This window comes from Pinus tabuliformis, chromosome 5_1, assembly GCF_031772625.1.
Source record: "Pinus tabuliformis cultivar Carrire ecotype Pingquan chromosome 5_1, CPIR1, whole genome shotgun sequence".
Taxonomy (NCBI): Eukaryota; Viridiplantae; Streptophyta; class Pinopsida; order Pinales; family Pinaceae; genus Pinus; species Pinus tabuliformis.
The window spans coordinates 298,332,702-298,354,279 of record NC_142305.1 but is presented as its reverse complement, the minus strand read 5'-3'; positions in this window follow the sequence as shown (position 1 = coordinate 298,354,279).

Sequence of the window (21,578 nt, the reverse complement as noted above, 5' to 3'; positions counted from 1 at the left end):
AACCCATCATCAAGCCATGGGAAGAAATTCAAAGTAATCGAAATCAATGAGGATTAGGATATGACAAAGATGAAAACAACTTGCATATCCCTGATTATTCTAAGCCGATCAAGTTCATCAGTGCAAGATTTCTTGATCAAATAACATCAACAAGCCATGAGATAGTTGCAGAAAAATAGACATGTACACAAACTCAAGTTGCAGAGAAACCAAAATGTTCTCATTGTCAAAGAACCGGTCATCTGGAAGATCAGTGTTTTGATCTCCATCCTTGTCACCATTGTGGCAAGTCAAATCATTCATCAAAGAAATGCAGCAAACAACAACAATCAAGTAGGTTGAAGATCGATTATTCATGGATTGATCCCTGGGAATGGTCATCCATAGCTAGAAGATTGTATAACTTTTACAATCGCATTCAATCACACATATTGTAGCCAACAATCAAATGAAGATGGTACTCTCGTGCAGTTGAATGGGGAAGTACACTAGTGAAACGCTCCTACACCTGAAGGGGGGAAGTTCAAATATCAAATGCAAATGCTTGTCTCTCCTTTCAGTTGACAAAGGAGGGAAATGTCAATGAAATCAACAAGTGTTTGTCATATTGAAAGTCTCGACAACATCAACGAAGTAGCTAGTGGGCATCTTCATTAGCCAATGGGCAATCATCATCAGCAAATATGCCAGTGGGAGTTCATCAAATTGTGTCAATGGACATCGAATGTTGTTTTCAAGCAAAGGACAGATGGATATTTTTGTAGCTTGGCACATGATAGAGTTGTCGAGCAACATTTAGAGATGAATCATACATGTAGCTAATTCATGTTCTCTTTAGATTTGAGTTTTTTCCAGCATCCAGCTTTGGCCGTTTTTTGAGGCAAATGTTATTTGAGGATCAACTTGAGAACTTGGAAGATGGTTCCTTGTTTGTTTTGAACTTATCATTGGGAGGGGGGGCAGGGGGGGGGGAAATGTTAGCCTCACTCTCACATTTAAAACAATTCTAAGTCCAAATAATTAAATTAATTAAAATCAAGAAAGTTGGATTTAATCCTACCTTTGTAGATTAAGTTAGTTCCTCATGGTTAGGAGTCAATTTAGGCTTAGTTGGTTGAGAGATTCTCTCCAACTAATTAGGCTCCTAGATTAGTATGTGGTTGAGATATTTGCTCAACCAAAGTGTCCAAGATAGACGTACTATCTTGAGACCAATTTCCTCATGTATTTATATGTATCATAAACATTATTTTAATAATGAGAATGTGAGGAATGTTGAAGGCTCTTTGCCTTTTCCGCCATGTCTAGTTTCTATATTTCTGAGTATTTGATTTTACGTGTGTGGGTATTTTATTTTAGCTAGCATTTGGTAACTTCTTCAATTCTTCTTGCTTCTTCAAGTTTGGTCTTCAAGGACATAATTTATTCTTTAAGCTTTATCTTCAGTTGATCAAATTTAGTTTGTAGCTTGATCAAGTTCTTGTATTTTTATCTAATATGAATTTTCAAAATTTCTTCTCTCCTTTTTTCCCCTTAAACCTCAACCTTTAAGTGAGGAAATTCCTTTTCAACTTGTCTTGCATAAAGCTCTTCTATTCTTTCCCAAATATCTTTAGTTGAGGAGAATTGCCCCACCTTGTCTTTTACAAGAACTAATAAGCCTCTTAGAATGTCACGCATTTCTCTCACATCATCCTATTTTGACTCCTTTGTGGTTGTATCTCCAGTAACAACTATGAACCATATATAACCGAGGGTTTTCAAATAGATCTCCATAGACACACTCCATAACTCATATTTTTGTTCCATCAAACATGGGGGGTGTTGCATATAGGACAATTGGGTCAAATTGATCTTCATTAATGACTTCAGTATGTTTTGGAATCATTTTAATGGAGGAGTCTTCCTTTTCCTTTTCCCTAAAGAATTTTGAGGCTATCCTTTGTTCCTTTCCCATCTTATTCCCGAGATCTACATTCTAAATGTTATACTGTGATGAAGGAACCCAATTTAATACCAATTGTTGGAAATATTGAGAGGGGGGTGAATAAATATTTCATAAATCTCAACAATTTAAAGATCACAGGGAATTAACTAATCACAACAAATTAAAGGTACACAAGATTTATATTAACAATTTATTTATAGCTCAAGGGAGCTACAACTTTTAGTTTTATCAACCACTAATGGAGGGAGCTACAAACCCTTCTTATTTACCAAGAACTACTAGAGGGAGATATAACCCCTAGTTTACTAACATCCATTAGAAGGAGGTGACAACCTCTTGAAGGAATCTACAACTTCCTTTCCTAGCACCACCTTGCCACCCTTAACAATAAAACATATAAAAATAATTTTGGCTCCCACACTGGGTACAATAGTCCAACTAAAACAATGATCAATCCTCTTTAACAAATAACTACAATGGAACTTTCATTGTAGCTATGTTATTGAACACATGCACAAACCAATGTGCCAACGATCTGCCCTATGACCTACTTCTACTAGTATCAAATTTGATCTTTGGAAACATTGAGTCATCATATTGTCACCTTAATCTTCCCTTTTATTTTTCTTAAAGAATGTACTTTGACCACCCTTAAAGATTCTTCCGATCTCCTCTTCAATTTTAGTTGGTACATACTTTAGATTGTGTGGGATAGGATGTATCTCCTAGAACATGATGAATTTTTTAAAACAACCCATGTTTCGCTCAACATTCCATATGGGGAACAAAACTCATGCTCCATAATTTTGAGATTCACCTTCATTTGCATAAAAATCAAGGAGGAAGTTGGCAGTTTGAAAATTGTTCAAGTTTTGGGGCTGATTTATCAATTTTCTTCTAAAAACTCACACGACCTGTGTGCAATTTGACTCATGTGGAGGTGTTAAAACATAATGTTTGAAAAATACCATCTTCGATTTTCCCTAGAAGTACACTGAGATGTCGAACCCAAAAACAAGTGCAGGAATGTTGTTGGTGGATGAATGTTGTTGCTGCAAGAATGTGAGTGTAGGATCAAGGCCAACTGTCATGCACTTAGGAATCATTGTTGGCACAAATATATAAAGGTAATTGACCAGTTTTTAGACTTGCGTAAACACAACTCATTATTAATAACAAATTTGATGTCAAATCTTTGTTAAAATAAATGATATGTGTTAAATAATGAATGTCTACCTTATCATACCCAAAAATTCACAAAAGTATAGCAGTAACCATAAAATGTAAACTAAAGCATGAGGTATTTCGCAGTAAAATATAGTATAAAGCCAAACAAAATAGAGGCCGACATCCCCTCATGTCGATCATCTTGCATGTCTTCATGCAAGCGAATTAGTTTTTGTGCCATCACTCCATTGAAAAAAACCGAAATTGAAACATAGATGGCCTTGCACTCACAGTAATGTTCCTGCTACTATGCATAAACAAAGGTAACTTTACTAGATCTAGTTGTTGCAACAGAAAAATGCATGTTGGTTTGTTTTTGTGCTAGATTCTTTATTCATTAAGACTTTTCCAAAATACAATATGATGTCAGTTATCATAGGAATTATGACAATGCTTTTACTAGAAGGATATTTTTATCATTAAATGAAATAACCAACCATCAAAATTTCCATAAGGCATTTTAGGAGCAACCTTAATCAGTAGTTCTTCACCTCAATATCCTCATTGCAAATAGAAGTGACATAGTTTGAAATCCATGGCATTAAAAATTGATAACAATAGGGAAAAATAAAGATGACAAAATGATACCTTCCAGGGTGACCATCTTATTGTTATCCAACATATAGTTGAAGCTCCTCTTGTTGGGGAAAAATGAATCACTTACACTAAGGGTCCCATGTCCATGAAAACCTTCTTGTTTCTGAAATATAGAACTCCAAAGCACATTACTGGAAGGATCTTAAAGCCATTTTCATAGAGATATGATAATGAGTTCAAGCAAAGACAAATACGAGCAAGTAAATCATAGTGTAAGATTAATTTTAATATCGTAGGCATGGTCACTTCTGCTAGCAGATCTCTATAGCCTCAACAAGGATTCCTTTTAACGCAATGAAATGCTTGTGACCCATCAATATATATATATATATAGTTTCAAACTCGTTTAAAAGCATTTGCATTAGTTTAGAAATTAATTAAATATCGTTGTCCTGCTTGCTAACCAACTAACAACAGTGCCATTCACAAGAACTAACAAGAATGAACAAGTCGACTCGTGATGAGACCTCTTGTCTTTTATATTTTCAACTGAAATCCATTACCCTGTCTTGGTAAATAGTAGAGGTAATGTAATTCTCATTAGGACTCATGATCATGGTAGGTCGACTCATAATAAGACCTTCTATCCCTCAATTAATCCTTTTAAAACAAAATTTGATTACAATTAACCTTAAATAGGATACTTAATAGGTGGGCAGGAAAATATTCTCCTTAAGGGCATGGGATGACATGAAATTTTTTGAAGGACTAATATTTACTAGTTGGTATTGGTACTTTATAGACTCATTTTAAAGAAAGCATCTCAGATAATGTCTGAAAGATTCATAAATTTAATCATGTTAGGGTTCTCATGAGAGATAATTAGGTTTTTTATAGGAGTGGTCCATCGTAAGAGGATTTTCATCAACACCTTCGAAGAGAAACTTGAAAATGTTTCTTGGATAGAAACTTGATCAAGTGACTAGGCCAGGGTTAGGGTTTTGGGCTTATAAATGGAAAGTATTAAACATAACAATAACAAGTCCCCGTGATTGACTCAATGGATGACAAAAAAATCATGAAGAAGAAACAACCAATCAATTATAGTCACTCTGCAAAATAATGAGGCATTAAGAGTGAATTTCCTCTAACAAGACGTACCATAAGAGTGCATAATAACAGAAGTTTCAATACTTGCACCTTAGGGAATTACAATTTCAAGGGTGTTGTAATTGTTTTATTTCAAATGACATCTTTATGTATTGATTCTATACTTTCCTACACTAATTTAGAGAAAATAAGATCTCCTTTAAGTGTAGGAGTACTTCCATTGTAGCCATGTGTGTCATGTAATGCTAAATATACTCACACTCAGGTTTAAAATATAAACTTCAACGCATACTGGAGTATGAAAACTAATTGCTTTAATTGATATGGTACCAAGAGTTGTTGAATGATGAAGGAATGTAGTTTGCTGACAATTGTTTGAACCAGGATTCAATAGGACCCACATATTCATGGTTCTCCAAATTGTATAAGTCTCCCACAACTTGATGTTTTCTCTCTTAATAGTGACAAGGATGGTTAAGGGAAATTATAGGGTTTCTCTCTTGATATTGTTCATGAGTTTCATCAACAATTTTCAAATAAGTTCTAATCATAGATTGCTCCTATAATGGCTTATGGATTAAAGTTTCTTCTTGAGGTAAATGTTGTGTGGTAACATGGGAAGTTTCTAAATCCAATGCTCTCCCCTCTCTAAAAGACATGACATTACATTCGATGGGTGGGTGAGTAGGAAAAATAAGTGTTTTAAATTGCTGTGCAACTTGATTGTTGGAATAAGGATTTGTTTGCACAAATAGTTGGGATCATAGTGAAGGATAACATGGTGGTGCATTGGATGGGAATTGCATCTTTTATGGCTCTGGTGATGGAGTTTTGATGGTGAATTTCCCTAGAGAGGAGGCTCCAAATCATCCTTGAGGTTGTGGGAATATCTGGCTTGAGGGAGAGGGCCACTATGGCCATAAGGTGGGGTATTGAATTAAAGGAGGATTACAATTCTTCCATGGAACTATAGGGTTATAGATCTTCTAATGAAACTATAGAGGACAATAAATGTTAGTTCAGGTATTAAATGATGATTAGTTTTGAGTTATAATTGGAGGTCGATTTATCTCATTACTTGATTCCTTAAATAATTTTTTGTTTTTTGTTTTTTGTTAAGCTTGGCAAGGCCTTCTTTTTCTATTTATAAAATGCAACTTTACACCAGATATGTGAGATAGGTGGCCTCAACTTGCCCAATGGGAAACCAAGTCTGTTGGCCACCTATCCTCGTTATAAGCCATTCAAAAATAATATAGTTTTAGTTGATATAACCAACCTATATACGTATCAATATCATGATAAGAGTCTATGTGTCTATCTATCATAAGAATGCATCAGTAAAAGTAAATGCTACTCACAAGAAACAATAAAAAACAACTAGGAAATTGACTAATCCTGTTGTTCTTTTGAGGCAGACTCCACCGGAGTCGGGTCTTTGGCTAAGTCTCCAGGTATGTCAGCAAGCTTAATAATGCAAGGGATGTGCCTTTGGATTCGATCTAGGCAGATGTCCTGCTTACACAACTAAAATTGAATTGTCTGCAAGTATTTTTTGTAATTGGGCATGTCCTGGAGGGTCATAGCCATCCCCACTGACATTTTCTCCATTGCCTTCCCCATGAGGCTCTTCATGAGCCAGTACAGATATAACATCTATTTAAACTGGGTGAGTCTGCCCCTGGTACTCCCATAATCTAGGATTATAGCCCGCTAATTCTCTATTTCCTCTTCTAACTCCTCCTCCTATTTTATCTTCTCCTCCCACTCTTCCAGGATCTTACGAATGCCTACATCCGTTCCTTCCCTGTAAGATGTTGCCACTTCGCTGATGAGGTGTTCTACAGTATTCCTCCCATGCCTAGGTTCCAAGGTGCTTAGGTCTGCTGCTCAAGTCGACCCCCTCCCCCTTCTGTCGCATCCTCTTCCATGTGCAGGTTGAGCCATCTCTTCTCTTTTCCGGGCCTGTTCACATACGGTATGCATTAGCTCTCAGGGCATGGTCTCATTCCTATTCATATTGATGCAGGTTCCCCTCCCCTCAAATTTCCCATCACAATTGCCTCTGCCCAGGTGCCCCTATGCCCCAAGATGTAATGGCTCTCCTCTACCTGATGCATCTGTGCCACCCTTCTGCCTCTCATTTTTCTTACTCACCTACCTTGCGATAGCCTCACCACCCCCATGATTATGCTAATGCTCTCACCTGCTCATAGAGGTGATGTATTGGTGCCAGACCCAATTTATGCCTACGACTCTCACTGCTAGGCTATCAAGCGAGGTTACCGTCACTCCCACCCACATTGCCTTCCCTCACCCCTCTGCCCAATGCTGCTGCCTCACATATCATCCAAGAAAATTTGCCTCTCTTCTATGCTCTTCCCGTGGCCCTCGCGAATGCTTAGCCGTAGTCTCCCTACCCTACCAACTATCTCGTTCATTCACAGGGGGTTTCTCAAAGTCCCAGCCCTAGTTTTCTCTCTCATCTCTAGCCTTTGGCTATAGCCTGATCACCATCCCCCCAGCTTATGCTGGTCTCCCCGACCTTCTTCCCAATTTCCCTCCCCGGTCTTCACCGACACCTAATGGGCTTGTAAGGCCAAGGAACATACATGAAAATGGTTCACAAAGGTCATTGTTGGTAGCTCCACTGTCTTGTGCCCTTGATTCTCCTTCCTCCCATAATCTCGACTATACCCCTCTCTCTGTCCCAACTTCCTTCATAATCCCATTCCACCTTGCTCTGTCCCATCTCCCATCCTGCCTTAACCTCCTCACCTCCTTCTCCACCCTGGTCCTCACTGCCACTTCTCCCATGTCTTCTATCAGGTAACATGTGGGAGGCCATCACACTCATCGCCATGAGCATGTGGGGGGTGGTGGGTGGTACCCTTCCCTTACATAACATAACTACCATATCTGACTGGCGTCCTCGCCTTCCTTAGGCACACACCTCGATCAAGGGTATTGTTGATTGGATTCTCAGTTTCCTAACCGTTTTGGGAATCTTGCCACAGGATGTCCTCTAGAGCTTTGAGTCTAGGTTGAATTGGACATAACTATCCCATTGGACCATGTTTCTGATTTCAACCCTAGTTGGCCAAGAAATCTACTGTTTTGTTCCCTTCCCTTCTTACATGTCTAATTATTAGGTAATTGAACTTGTGTATGAGCTCCACTATCTCTTGGATAAGGCGAGCTGTCCTCCAACTTTGACGCAATTTATCCCATGACATGCCATTGTTAAGTTTCCTCATTGTGTTTATGACCAAGTTGGTGTCTCCTTCCACCTTCATGTTTTTGTATCCTAATCTTACAACTATTTGAAGCCCTTGTCTAGCTTCTGCGAATTTGGCTTCATTGTTACTTGCAATTCCACAGGAGTCTACATATACGAGGCATGTGTTTGCTTGGTTATCTTTGAGTATGCCTCCTATTCCTACCACTCTTGGGTTCCCTTTTGAGGCCCCATCAAAATTCAACTTGATGAATCCTTCTCCTGGTAAAATGAAATGCATCGGGGAATCAATATTCATCCTTCTCACTTTCCAGGCATTAGGGGCAATCATTTCCATTGTTAAGTTAAGATGATGAAGTATTCTTGCTTCATGGGGAGGGACTTGCCAGTCTTCTGGACTCCATTGTTCTGCTAGAATCGTTTCCCTGATATTTTTAACTAATCCTTCCCATACCTGATCTTGTGTTGAGGTTTTGTTTTTGAAAATTTTGCAGTTCCGTTCTTTCCAGATGGTCCAGAGGTTGAATCCCAGGGCCAATCCCCATGCACGATTCAGGATAGGGCTTGAGAAGATGTTTTTGTGCCATATTAGGATTGTTTCCTTTATGCTTTGATAGTTCCTATCCATCCTTCCAAAGACTCCTTGTATTTGGCCCCACTATTGGTTCACAAACGAGCATGAGTTCATCATGTGCTCTATGTCCTCTTTGTCTTGTTGGCACATCCAGCAGAAGGACGGGCCTTGCATTCCTTTCTTCTGTAACTGGTCCCAGGTCAGGATTCTCCCTTTACAAACTAGCCAGAGGAAGTGTGCTACCTTAGGCCACCATCCTCCCTTCCAGATTTTTTTCCAGAGTAGTGCTTGGCCATCTTGTTCTTGTTCTAAGGTTCCTTTTGTTGAGTGCCCCCATCTCAGGATGTCTGGGCCCATTCTGATGGTTATTTGTCTTGTTCTCATTTCTTTGTCGAACTTTGTCCCTTGCTCTGTCGCTATACCCTGACCCCATTCTTCTATCTTTTTCCATTTTCTCCAATTTCCGGTCCCTTGCCCTTCGTTCCATAATTGTTCTACATATTGAATGTTCTTGTCATTGGTGAATCTAAAAATATCTCGGAGATCTTTCTAGTCTATTAGTCTTTCTCTTTGCTACCATGAATCTTGTCATAATCTAGCTATTCGTCCATTTCGAATTTCCTAGAAAGAATGTTGGGAAATGAGCTCCTAGTTTTGTCTTGCTAAGTTCCATATGGCTGAGCCCTTGGGTGGATCTTTGTACCGGAGGATTTCCTCCATTCTCTCCAGCATATTATACTTTCTTGTCCAAATTTGTTTCCATATATCCCCTCCTCCCCCTAGCCATCTCCACCAAAGTTTTGCTCCCATTACTTGATTTAAGGTATAGGGGTCTCATAGGCCGAGCCCTCCTTCTAACTTTTTCTTTGTCAATCCCTGCCAGGACATAAGAGCCCACTTTTTCTTCTGTTGTGCCCCTCCCCATAGAAATTTTTTGAAGATGTCCACCATTTTGGTACAGGCCCCCTTGGGGGCAGCCATACCTGACAGCTGGTAGATAGGGATTGACTGCAATACTGCTTTTAGGAGGACTGTTCTGCCTGCAAGATTTAGGGATCAGAAGGCCCAGTTTCCCAACCTTCCCTAAATATTTTGGATAGTTTGTTGCCATCCTGCCAATTTTAGAGGGTTTTCCAAAAGGGGCATTCCTAGGTACTTCGTGGGGAGGTTACCTGTGTTGAATCCCATAATCCTGGCCAGATAGGATTTTACATTCCCTTGGGTATTGAAGAAGAAGGTACAATATTTTTTGTTGTTGATTTGGGTTCCAAAGGATTGCATAAAGGTGTTCAGGATTTCTTTCATTCTTCAGGCTTCTCTAAGAGAAACTTGGCAGAAGATATCATGAATATTTTTCTACTGTGTGAGTATGATGCAGGGGCCTAACACCCTGTGCCCCCCTCGCCCCCCCAAAATCAAAATTTGATTTTTAGAAGTTTCTAAAAGGCACAACATGGTAGTTATAGAGAGAGGACACAATTTCCCCTATTTTCGTAAAAATATAAACATATATGAAGCCATAAGGTGGCAAGAGGACATCATTCCTAATTAGGGTTTCATTTTCTTGTTATATGGTTGATCTGAAAATCACTCTTAAGTGATCTCAGTTAATTAATTAATGAATGAAGGTATTACAGACTCATGTGTTGGTGTGTGTCTATGTTATCTTAGGCAACGGATCGATCAGATTGCAAAATACATAGACACTAGAAAATGGAAAATAGTAAGAGAAACATAGTAAGCAAACACAAGAACACAACGAATTAACAAGGAGTTCACCCAATCTTCCTGGGCTATGTCTCCGGTCCAACTTTTAGTGATGGCCTTTTCTTATTGTGTCTTTAAAGTAGAGTTTTTTATAAGGAGGAGCTCAATTTGAGTCTCCTGAAACAAATGATGCTTAGCAAGGTGGTTCTTGGATTCCCCAAGCCACTAGAGTGCACAGACTCTTCCTTACCAAGTCTTGACCTCAACTGGTCTTGAATGGGATGAGTCCAATTTGGTACCCAGTTCCCGACAGATATCCTCTCAGGGATTGCTCGAACCTCTCAAGCCTTCTGTCTGCTCGATGCTACCTTACTCTACAGGTTAGCTCGGCTCTCTATTTTCTGCTTCTTGCTTATTCTCTGTTCTGTCTCTCTGTCTCACTATCTCCTTCTTCCTTACAGTGCTCGCTTGCTTTCGCTTCGCGCTCTCTCTTCATTCTCTGTCTATTCATGGCTTAAAGCCAATACCGCTCATGACTGTTCATTTACTCTTCCACCCCTTCGAATCACGTGCTGTTGTTCTCTTGGAGTTCCCTGCCTCTACGTCATTGCCACTATGTAATGTCTCGCAGGGAAGTGGCCACTTGTCCTCTCACAAACTGTGCCAACTCTTCCTCAACGGTTTGGTATTTCGGTTACGCTGTGTAATGATTCATCTGCCAACTCAGCGGTCAAATTGGACTTTAGACTTTTATATGCCGCAGCTTAATTCTCCCTCCAAAACTGGTCATTCATCGGGTGCAATCTCCACCGTCAAATCTGGAGCCCTTAGATCCTATAGTGTTCACTCTTATCGCACGGTTGACTTGCTCGACCGTTAGCCCGCGATGATAGGTGGTTTTCTCTCTCATCCGCTAGACACGCATCATGCAATGTATGGAATCGCTCGTTCTCCAGCCAAATCTGCTTACCACCCAACATGCCTCCGATATTCCACCTGTTTTGGAGCACATGGCCCACCTTTTGCTTTAGCGCTTTCCCTATGGTTTCCCAGCTTCCCATGCGACCGAGCGCTCGGGGCTTTTCCTTCTCGAGGGGTTTTTCCCAGCGATGCGCAATTGCTAATCGCACATCAGAAACGGCCTCTGTTTTCCGATCTGGACTTCCTAATTGCTAGTTTGCGTCCTGCATGGTCTCCTTGGGCCTCGGTCAACATTCTTTGACTGAGGTCCTTGTTGTTCCTTCTTGGCTACAAACTGCCACTGTCTAGAGGTCTTCCTGATAGCTCTTTTTTCACAAGTTTTTTGAAGTCTGTCCTGATTTGATACAGTCATAGCACTTTGATAATTTCCATGGATCCAATTCGGATCACGACCTTCCCACTGAAAAAGCTTTTTGACCACCAAAAGTGGTTTTCAAGCATCGACTAAGTGAGAGTGCAATTGTCTCACTTGTCCAATCTCTATCCACTTTGCACTGCTCGGCTTTGAACCCTTGAGCCCAACTTTGAGGTACTCAATATCTCCCCTGCACGTCGTCCTCATCTTCTTGTCCAGAATTGTGTCTTCCTGCATTTCATTAAGATATTCAGGTAATAGGTCATCAATAGAAGGCAATTGACTCTGCTCTTCAGGATCTTCAATTAGTGAAGGTTCAAACAATCTCAAGCAATCTACATTTACAACTGAGTAGATGTGCATGTAAGCTGGTAGATCAAGGTGAAAAGCATTCTCACCAATCTTCTCAAGTATCTTGAAGGGTCCATACCTGATAGGCTTTAGCTTTTTACCTTCACCTTGCATCCTGTCCTTGTTGATATACAGCCAGACTTGGTCACCAACTTGGAAACTATGCTCCATCCGATGCTTTTCATGCCTTACCTTGTATTTGGCTTGGCTCTTTTCCAGCTGTTCCTGTACTGTCTGGTGGATCTCTTGGATTTGTTCAATGAACCTAGTTTCCCTGTCCATATCACTATGTCCCTCAACTATGGTGTCTTTACCAAAGACAAAATCCAAAGGAGACCTTGGTGTGAAACCAAAATAGGTCTCAAAAGGAGATCTCTGTGTAGAAGAATGTTTTGCTTTGTTGTAAGCATGATGCACATAACATAAATGTTCATCCCAAAGCTTAGGATTGTTGTTGCAATATCCCCTGAGTAACTGGATCACTGTCTTGTTAACTACTTCTGTCTCGTCATAAGTTTGTGGATGAAAAGCTGTGCTTTTCTTTAGTTTGGTGTCCATCAATTCCCACAGACTTTACCAAAACTTCCCCACAAATCGGGTGTCTTGATCAGATACAATGGAAGTGGTAATCCAAAATGAATCCATACATGTTTAAAGAACAGTTTTGTAGTTTGTTCAACTGTAATCTGTTTACTACAAGGTATCAAAATACACATTTGCTGAACCTATCCACAACAACATACAGATAATCATGACCTTTCCTAGATTTAGGCAGTCCTCCAACAAAGTCCATGGAAACACTTTCCCAAGGATGAGAAGGAACTGGTAATGGAGTGTACAAGCCTAGTTTTCTATTGCTAGGCCTGCTTTTTGCACACATATTACACCCTCTTACATATCTAGAAACTGTCTCGTTCATTTTTGGCCAATAACAAAATCTTTTCAGCTGTGCAATTGTTTTACCTACCCCAAAGTGACCTGATATTAGAGAAGTGTGTGCTTCTCAAATTATCTTTACTCTTTCAGTTTGTGGAATGCATAACTTCCCACAATGGTATAAGAGTTGGTCCTTTACATGATAATCCAATTCTTCTACTCGTTTGCCTTGACTTAAAGTTGCATATACATCTTTAAAGTATATATCTTGAGCATATTAGTCAATGTAACTCTCATGTAACATAGAATTATGCTTAAGTATAGTATATGCATTTATAATGGGTCTAGATAACTATCTGCAAATTTTTTATGTATGCCCTTTTTATATCTGATGACTAAATGAAACTGTTGTAGAAAACCCATCCATCTATAGTGCCTTGATTGCTACAACTTAGTTTGGGAGTGTAGATATTGAAGTGGTTGATGATCAGTATGTATTACTGTCTCTTTTCCCATTAAGTAATGTTTCCACTTTTTCACACTCTGTACTAATGCATATAATTCTTTATCATATGTAGGATAGTTAACTACTACGGAATTAAATGTCTCAGAATGATAACATATGGGTTTACCGTGTTGTGTCAACACTGCTCCCATGGCATAGTCACTCGCATCCGTTTGGATGTCAAATGGTCTTTGAAGATCAGGCAGTGCTAGTACAAGTGTTGTACTAATCTTTTCTTTCAAGGTGTCGAAGGCTTTCTGCTGTTTTCCTCCCCACTGAAACGCCTTGTTCAATCCTGTTAAAGCATGTCAGGGAGCTGCAATTAAGGAAAAGTTAGAATGAACTTCCTTCAATATTGTGCTGCTCCTAAGAAGCTTCTAACTTATGTAGCAGATTTGGGTTTAGGCCAGTTCACAATGACTGCCAGCTTAGAGGGATCTATCTTCAATTCACCACCCCCTACTATATGTCCCAAATAATTCAAAGATGTTTTTCCAAATTAACATTTTGAGAGTTTAACATAAAGTTTTTCCTTTTTCAAAATATCTAGTGTCTACTTAATATGCTTTAAGTGTTCTTCCCACATTTTGCTAAATATCAGAATGTCATCTAGACACACAATAACAAAATCATCAAGAAAAGGTCTGAGTACATCATTCATTAATCTCATGAAAATAGCAAGAGCATTAGTTAAGCCAAAAGGCATAACCAGCCACTCATACAATCCCCGCTTTGTTTTGAAAGCAGTCTTCCATGCATCCTGTTCTGCAACTCTGACCTAATGGTATCCACTATGCAAGTCTAGCTTGGAAAATAAATAGCTTCTTTCAATTGATCTAAAAGATCATCGATGCGAGGAAGGGGATAACGATTTCTAATTGTTATCTTATTCAGTGCTCGGTAATCAATGACATTCTCCACGAGCCATCTTTCTTTCTTACCAAAACGATTGGTGACCCACATGGTGATGTGCTAGGTCTGATGAACCCTTTCTCGAGCAACTCCTGCACCTACTTCTTGATTTTTGTGTTCTCTAAAGCGGAAAACCTGTACATTCCAATGTTAGGCAATGGAGCATCTTGCTACAAAATAATATCATGCACTATTTCCTTTTTGGGTGGCAAACCTTTAGGTTCTTGAAACAAGATATCGTATTCTGAAACAACCTTTTCTAAATTAGCTTGTTTTTTAGCATTACAACCCTCAAATACATTGGTTTTATCAGGTTTCTTTTCCTTTACAACCATCAGTAAGAATTGTTTGCATGAATTTATCATTCTTTTCATCTGCCCTGAGTTTATGAGAGTATAATTATTCTTGAGCTTATGAGCTCTTACAAGGTATTCGATTCCATCTTTAACAAGTAGATACTTGTTCTCAGCTCTATAGAAAATAGCTTTTCTGTCATACAAGTAAGGACTTCCTAAAACAATTCCACATATATCCAAAGGAATTATGTCTAACTCAACCTCATCTACAAATGTTGACCCAAAAGAAAACTTGAGTTTGCATTGTCTAGTCACTTGTAGTTGTGCTTTATCATTTAACCATGCTAATGAGTATGGTTTATTATGAGGTGTAGTCACTAATTCCAACTTCTTTACAATTGCTTCAAAAATTAAATTTACTTGTGAGCCACTATCAAACAAAGTATCAATCTTTTGATGTTTGGAAATAACTTGAATATGGAAAAGCTCATGTCTTTTTCTCTCATTTTCTTCATCAATAGTAGATTGTGCATAATTACTAGTAGATGCTTCAAAATTCTTACCTCTTATACCTGTGGCTGCAACATTTGTTTCATATCCTGAGTCTAACCCCAAGTCTTTTTGAATAGATGCAACAGTCTTCTTCTTCTTGCCCTCGAACTTCTTAGGTCTCAACGTTGGATGCAGAATCCAACAGTGCTCATCATCATGCCCATCCTTTTTACAATGAGTGCATGAAGCCTTGCTTTTCTGTGAAGTGGTAGACTTCCTTTCCTTCAATTTCTGCTTTCTTTTCTCCTTATTCTTGCTTGTAGTGGGTTGGGATGATCCCCCAACTTCTAGACTTCCATTCTTTCCTCTAGCTTCTAATTGAGTAGCTTGTACAAATACATCATCTATACTAGTGGGATTAAACATGAGGATAGTGTGCCTCATGTAGCTGTGTAGACCACCAATGTACTTCAACAGAGTCTCAGGTGAGTCTAAGGAGATTCCTAGAATCAATGCTCTTTTTCTAAATTCTTGAGTATATCCCTGTACACTTTGCCCTTTCAATTGTCGAAGAGTTTGCTAGCTTATCATGGCTTGTTGCATGTAGGCCAATCGATAGAAATTCTTTTTGATTGTAGAAACAAATTCACTCCAGACAGAGATAGTCTTACCATGTCTCTTCAGGTTAGCTTGGGTCCTGCCTTCCCACCAAACCAAGGAAATGCCTCCAAGGCATAGGCTTGCCAGCTGAATCTTGCTCTTGTTTGAATCGATACTTTGCACTTTGTAATAAACATCAATTTGTCTAATCCAATTGTCCAGCTTTTCTGCATTCAACTCTCCATCATATATAGGTAGATCAAATTTGACATCTAGTTTAATTAAAGATGCCTTATTTTTATGTTCAGGGCTATTAGGAGGTGTGAGAAAGCTTTCTTCTTTCCCCTTGCCTTTTGAGTGGTCATGGAAGCGAGACTCATCTCCCCTTTATCTTGTTTGGAGCCTGATGAATCTTCATCTTTGTGTTTTCTAAAGTCCCTATACATTTCCTCTACCATGGACTTTATGGCTAGGAAACTATCTATGAATTGAGGGTCTGGCCCCATAGAACCTTCCTCTGACATTGTCTTCCGAGGATAGACTCTCCCAATTTCAGGATTAGTTTCGACCAACTCTCCTTCTCCTAATTTGAGCTTTGATCTAGTTAGCATTCAACAACGAAATCCAACACAAGCTTGTCTAACCTTAACAGCCTTAAGCTCTGATACCACTTGATCTGAAAATCACTCTTGAGTGATCTCAGTTAATTAATTAATTAATGAAGGTATTACAGACTCATGTGCTGGTGTGTGTCTATGTTATCTTAGGCAACGGATCAATCAGATTGCAAAATACATAAACACTGGAAAATGGAAAACAGTAAGAGAAACACAGTAAGCAAACACAAGAACACAATGAATTAACAAGGAGTTCACCCAATCCTCCTGGGCTACGTCTCCAGTCCAGCTTTCAGTGGTGGCCTTTTCTTATTGTGTCTTTAAAGCAAAGTTTTTACAAGGAGGAGCTCAATTTTAGTCTCCTGAAACAGATGATGCTTAGCAGGGTGGTTCTTGGATTCCCCAAGCCACTAGAGTGCACAAACTCTTCCTTACCAAGTCTCGACCTCAACTAGTCTTGAATGGGATGAGTCCAATTTGGTACCCAGTTCCCGACAGATATCCTCTTAGGGATTGCTTGAACCTCTCAAGCCTTCTGTTTGCTCGATGCTACCTTACTCTACAGGTTAGCTCGGCTCTCTGTTTTCTGCTTCTTGCTTATTCTCTATTCTGTCTCTCTGTCTCACTGTCTCCTTCTTCCTTACAGTGCTCACTTACTTTCGCTTCATGCTCTTTCTTCGTTCTCTGTCTGTTCATGGCTTAAAGCCAATACGGCTCATGACTATTCGCTTCCTCTTCCGCCCCTTCAGATCGCCTGCTGCTGTTCGCTTAGAGTTCCCTGCCTCTGCGTCATCGCCACTATGTAATGTCTCGCAGGGAAGTGGCCACTTGTCCTCTCACGAACTGCACCAACTCTTCCTCAAAGGTTCAGTATTTTGGTTACGCTGTGTAATGATTCATCTGCCAACTTAGCGGTCAAATCGAACTTCAGACTTTTATATGCCGCAGCTTAATTCTCCCTCCAGATCTGGTCATTCATCGGGCACAATATCCACCGTCAGATCTAGAGCCCCTAGATCCTATGGTGTTCTCTCTTATCGCACGGTTGACTTGCTCGACTATTAGCCCACGATGAGAGGTGGTTTTCTCTCTCATCTGCAGGACACACCTCATGCAATGTATGGAATTGCTCGTTTTCCTGCCAAATCCGCTTACCGCCCAAGATGCCTCTGATATTCCACTGGTTTTGGAGCCGAGGCCCACCTTTTGCTTTAGCGCTTTGCCTACGGTTTCCCAGCTTCCCATGCGATCGAGCTCTCAGGGCATTTCCTTCTCGAGGGGTTTTTCCCAGCAATGTGCGATTGCTAATCCCACATCAGAAATGGCCTCCATTTTTCGATCTGGACTTCCTAACTGCTAGTTTGCATTCTGTGCGGTCTCCATGGGCCTCGGTCAGTGCCCTTTGACCGAGGTCCTCGTCGTTCCTTGTTGGCTACAAACTGCCACTATCCAGAGGTCTTCTTGATAGCTCTTTGTTCACAATTTTTTTGAAGTCTATCCTGATTTGATGCAGTCATAGCACTTTGATAATTTCCATGGATCCAATTCGGATCAATGGTCAACCTGTGAGCATTTCAGGAGAGTTGGTAATATAAAATAGACATCATGCCTAGAGGGTCTCAAGCCTAGTGATGCAAGATCATTAGAGCTTCCAAGTCATCAAGATTTTTGGAGATAAAGCTCCAAACAAGGTTTCAACATGGAAAAGGAATTTTATTTCCTTATTTCTTAAAGAACTATAGATAGAGATAAGATTTAGTAGATAAGAAGAAAATCTTCCTTTTAAGGCATGAAAAAAATTAGGAAATAAATCACGAGACGTTTTAGGAGAAAAAAATATTGGTAGCAATTAGAAAGCTTTTAGGATAACAAAAAGTTTAGAAATCTTAAAAACTATTGGGGTGTTTATAGGATTTATAAAAGCTATGGATAGCCAAGATTTTGTCAATAAGGAAAAAGTAAGTCTACCTTGCAAAGCATGAATTATTTGTGGATTTATTTATGGATGTAGGAAAATTCATTTTGTCTCTATATGTTATTATAAATATTTTAATCCTAAGGGGAAAATTGATGGCCAAATGAATGTATAATCATGTGAAACATGTACATATAAATTTGGTTTCACGATGGAATTTTTACATGCTTATGGAATGTGTAGTATCTATGCATGTGTGTTAATGAATGGCTTTATATGATTGTAATAATTAACTAGCTGAGTAATTATATTTCTGTAGGATTCTTAGTATTCCTAATATTTCAAGTTCATGGAAGTGAACATAGCAGGAAAAGCTAATTTTTCCTACATCACCTAAAGAGGTTGTACATGTAGCCGATTTATTTGGAATATATGAAATATATATTTTTGACATATATGTGTTTTTTATTTTGTTCATGCAACATTGTCATATTATCTTGTTCACCATGTTTCATTAGAGGGGCCGAAATGTGAGCTAGGGTGTTGTCCAAATGTGCCACTGAGAGTTTTTGAAAATTTGTAGTGGGGGGCACAAATCTAGTAAACCTAGGGGGAGACAAGAGTTCTTTCCAATTATGGTTTTCATTTGAGAGGGAGACATGGTGTTGGGATTGGTGTATACTAGCACCCAGCCATGTGACGAAGTTCAAACGAACCAGGACAAGTCTACTCTGGGTGAGACACTAGATCTTAAAGATGAGAGGTAGGAATTGTTAGACCAAAAGTTTGGAACTAGTTAGTAAATTGACATGGGTTCAATATCAAATATACCCTAGATCGATTTGAAGTGAAGTTTGGTTCTAAACAATGAAATTTCATGATAAAAGAGTGAGATCCCCTAATGCGCAGAGAACCGTAGTGGGACCTAGCCGGAATAGATTCAGAAGAGACCCCCATTGCGTAAATCCATTACTATCATCGTTGATTTTATTATAGTTTAGGTTATAGGAATGTGTGGATATTTAAGAAAGGGACCACATTGGCTTGAAAAAACATTTTTAGTCACTACCGAGGTGAATACTATGTTGGAAATACTTAGAGCGGCGGTGAATCAATATTTCATAAATTTAAACAATTTAAAGATCACAAAGCATTAACCACTCACAACACATTAAAGGTACACATGATTTATATGAAATTTTTATTTATACCTTGAAGGAAAATACAACTTCTAGTTTTATCAGCCACTACTAGAAGGAGCTATAACCTCTTCTTATTTACTAGGAACTACTAGAAGTAGCTACAAACCTTGGTTTATTAGCATCCACTGGAAGGAGGCAATAACCTCCAGAAGGAAGCTACAACTTCGTTGCCTAGCACCACCTTGTCACACTTAATAATAAAATATAGAATAATAATTTTAGGCTCTCGTACCAGGGACAATGAACCACTTACAACAATTCTCAATCATCTTCAACAAATCACTATCATGACACTTTCCCTAGAACTAGTCATTGGACACAACACTGCATTCATTAACAATTTTTTTGTCATTGCAACACTTGATCTTAAACTGTTTCCATATGCAGAAACCAATGTGCCACTGGTTAACCCTAAGGTCTACTTCTACTAGTTTGAAATTTGATCTTAGAAAAAGAGACTCATCACATTGTCACCTTAATCTACCCTTTCATTTTGCTTAAAGAATGTAGTTTAACCACCCTTAGACATTCTTCCAATCTCCTCCTCAAAAGTTGGCATGTACAGACTTAAGACTTTCTAGGATAGGGCCTCTCAATAGACCTCATTTTGTCTTGGATAAGGCATTTTAATAATTCTAGATAGCAAACCTTCTCTTCTTGAAATTGAACTTAGAAAGAAAAACAAGTAAGCACTTACAATATTAGAAATTCATAGGCTAAAATACTTCAAGATATAGGTATGCTTTAGATGGTGGTATGATTGTGCCTCTACAATAGCTAAATTACAACCTAGAAATTGATTTAGGTTCGACCTTGGAGTTGTCTCAGAAAGGGCTGAAATAAGCCTCAGAAAAAGGTCAAAACATACTTTAGCCTCAAGAGGGGGCCAAAATTTGGTCTAAGAAGTTCAGAGCTACCACAAAATTACACATATTTGGAGCTTAGATGAATCTGAGATTGGCTCAAATTAAGAGCTTAGATCAACCGCAGGAGGGATGGATTTATCCTAGAAATACCACAAAAATGAAGGATAAAATAAGCTCCAAAGTCTTTGATATATGATCATAGAACTCGGTCTGGCCTAAGCATTAGAATCAAAACCAAATCACAACCAATTATCAATCAATACTCCTAAACTTTCTTCAGAAGAGGTCTCTTACATGCAACCTTCTTCATATCCTTCATTCTAGGGCTAGTCCTATACAAAATCAAAAGAGTTTTTGATGATTCGACGTTTTTTAATTGCACATTGATTTTCATGAATAACACACATACATACATACATACATACATACATACATACATACATACATACATAGATATATACATATACATATATATATATATATATATATATATATATATAGATATATATATATATATATATATATATATATATATATATATATATATATATTGGAGCCCTAATTTAGAGTTGAAATATTTTTTTTGAGATGTCTTTTCACTAAAGTCAACATGAACCAATTAGGGCTAACATGGCACAGGAGAAGGACTCTTATTTAAAATTCGAACATGAATATCTCTTCAACCAAAAGGACCCACAAGGTGTGCCATCTATGAAATAAAATGGTGTGACAAGGGTTACCTATCTACAATGTTCTTACATCCAAAAGAACTAACTTGTGCATACATCTCATCAAACAAGTGCTGGCCCATTCACCCTTTAAAATAAATGACAATTTCTTCGAACAATTTCACATTTTTGCATTGATGTAAACACTCATACTTCCCCTGTCATCATGCCCCACTTGTCATCATTCTCCCCCTATCTCCATCCTTCTCTTCCTTTATCTCTCTCTCTCTCTCCACCTCTTTGACATCAATGGAAAAAGTTCTCTTGCTTTTGCGAGACTACTCTCCCTGATGATATTTCTTTCAACATTTTTTCTTCTCCAAGCCTTAATGAGTTTTCTTTCTTTTCTAATCTACTTAGGAGTCCAATTCATGTTTCATCTACATTCTCGTGCAATATGTCCAAAGCTATGGAATTTAAGGCATTATGTGTTGTTTCTGGATAATGGAGAAAATGTTGTGTACCTTGTGTTGGAGAATTCATTAGGGTATATGAATTGTCTACTTGTAAACATTCTTCTAGAGTTTTTATGATATCCTTT